We start from the raw sequence: 2,444 nt of genomic DNA, 5'->3' as shown, positions 1-2,444 counted from the left end.
AAAACATACTAGTTCATTATCTCTCATCTCATCCTTCACACACAAAAAGAGCACTACAAGAGACATGTTTCGTACGGCCTCCGGTGTGTGTACGGGAGGAGAACAGAGAGAAGATTCACTCGACTTGGCACGGAAAATAGCCATTTCCAACGGTTACAATATCGTAGCTTCTCGGTATAAGTTTAGAGGAAAGGCGATGAGCTCTAACGATGGGTCTAGCGATAATAAAATTCCGTTGCAAATACCCTTCATTTCGAACGAATTAAGCATAGCTATAAAAAGATGCTTAAGAAGGGTGGGCTTAGAGAAATCAGTGGTAGTTATAGAAATAACACCGAATAATCTACGTCGCCAATTGATTCGAAACCGCTTGTACGACCGTCTATGTACAACGCATAAATGTACGATTTGCCCTCAGGTCAGAGACGGTGATTGCATGATCTCGGGTACAGTGTACCTGATTTCTTGCAAAATTTGCGGGGACGAATATATTGGCGAAACGGGAATACCTCTTTGTGTCCGCATAAAAGAACACCTAGATGGTTAATTTAAAAGCAAGGCGAACACTCCACTAGGCACGCATAGGACACAAGGACACAACGGACAGGATTTTGATGTTAAGGTTAATATTCTCGCGCAGAAAGCTGGCATGTCGGCGCGCAGGGTTCATGAGGCGTTTTGGACTAATTTCAAGAACCCAAACATGAACCGCAAGGAAGAGTGCCTCCTAATCACACGTGATCTCGCACAGTATATAAGACTGATCTTCTAGTCTGATAAAGGGGCACTCCGGAAGGAAGTATACCTCACTCCTCTTCCGCAGACACAACCAAACGGTTGGTCGGAGGCAGAGAAGTGGTGAGTATTTGACGTTGTTTATGTGGTTGGAACTTGGTTTTTGAGTTTCTCTGTTTAAGTTGTTGGCGTGTTTGGCTTGGTAGATCGTTGTCAATCGACCTTTCCAGGCTCTGAAGAAGGCGATACGGCCGAAACGTCAGCCCAATAATAAAATTGCTTACAAACCTCGTGTTTGTTCAAAGAAGAAAAATTAAGAAGTATTCTGCAAAGCTTCTTATATTCGTCTTTTTGTAACTAAACACTATCGCATTTGAAATACCTTATGGTAACCGTTTTTCATGTATACATACGTTAACTTTTATTACATTCAATGCTGGTAAAAACGTTAGCAACTTCGCCGTCACTGAAGAGTTTTACGCAGCCTGAAAATTGAACCGGATTTCAGGCAGGAACGTTTTGCGAAATCGAGAAGGAAACAAAAACAAAAGAGGTTGCGTTTATAGTTTGGTTTTTATAGTTTTTTAGAAGAATGGTGCTGTGCAGGTCCACACGATGATGTTTTCTCAAAATTTATCTTTCTGATACTGTTTTTCCTTTATTTTGAATAAATTCTGGTTTACTATGTTCGTAAAGCATTATTGTAGATTATTGGGTGACAAAGAAAATAGAAGACAGCGATAATCATGGGCGCGGTATGGCCTCTGAAAGAGCAAATTGATCAAAATTATGATGCCGATCTATGTTCTCACTTATTTAACACAACAAGAGTTCTTCCACCTCTATGCTGTGCAGGTGAAACATGGGCTAGCACTTCAGCCGTATTGAAGAAACCACGCATAACAAAGACTGCACTCGTGCGACGTCTTCGGAAGCTGAGCTGGGACACAGATGAGTAAGCGGGTTACGTTCTCAGGTTACCACCCAATTCGATATTTATGTGATTGATTTTAGGTTTTTTTTAGTTTATTTCGCAATGAATCTCCTTTATAAATTCGTGTGAGTTTTATTCCTCAACTATTGGTTTTTATAGGTATAGGTGGTTCAGTGTTGGAATGATCAGCGAACGATTAGTCCACTTCTTCTACAAACGCACTCATGATTTTAGTCAACGAATTCACGACACACGTATTATTTTTCCGTTGATTTTTCTTTGTGTTGTTGTTTGTTTATGAAAATGCAATGTGCTGTCAAGGAGTTCTTGATTGTACGTAGGAATAAAACCGTGAACATTTCTGGTATAGGTTGCACATTTGACAGAGTAGGCTGGTGCGTTAAAAAAATTGTGCGTTGTGAAATAAATGTTTTCACAGCCCTCGGATGGTCTTGAACTTTGAATTGTTCGCTTTTCAAGTTCTGGCATATTACCAGCTTTTACCAACTTTCCTTTTCTTTTTGCACATGTCAACTAGAGCCCTCTCCAGTAGGGCCACCTATACTGATTATTTGTGGACAGCTGTTTCTCTCTGTCGAAAAAATCGCCTGTCAGTCGTATCACTATCGTTTCAGTGACACTATCTCTCTCCATGTCCCTACTAGGTCAAATTCAGGCGAACAAATGCAATTAGGTTAATTTGGTGCGGCAACATATCTTTATTCTCTAATTTTTTAGTACCGTAGTGTCATTTTTCACGTGATGGCTTTGTTTT

The 2,444-nt window shown here is 40.3% G+C and overlaps 1 long non-coding RNA gene across 1 annotated transcript; it reads left to right on the top strand.

Moving 5' to 3' along the window:
• Positions 1-1,176: 1,176 nt before the first annotated feature.
• LOC309797663 lies at positions 1,177-1,952 on the top strand. Its single transcript, XR_014292767.1, has 3 exons — positions 1,177-1,288; positions 1,443-1,690; positions 1,829-1,952. It is a non-coding gene; the product is annotated as an uncharacterized lncRNA (long non-coding RNA).
• The last annotated feature ends 492 nt before the right edge of the window (positions 1,953-2,444 follow it).

This window comes from Mesoplodon mirus (genome assembly GCF_964341445.2).
Source record: "Mesoplodon mirus genome assembly, contig: HAP1_SCAFFOLD_839, whole genome shotgun sequence".
Taxonomy (NCBI): domain Eukaryota; kingdom Metazoa; phylum Chordata; class Mammalia; order Artiodactyla; family Ziphiidae; genus Mesoplodon; species Mesoplodon mirus.
Note: the sequence above shows the minus strand (reverse complement) of the source record. Positions and strands in the feature narration are given on the sequence as shown.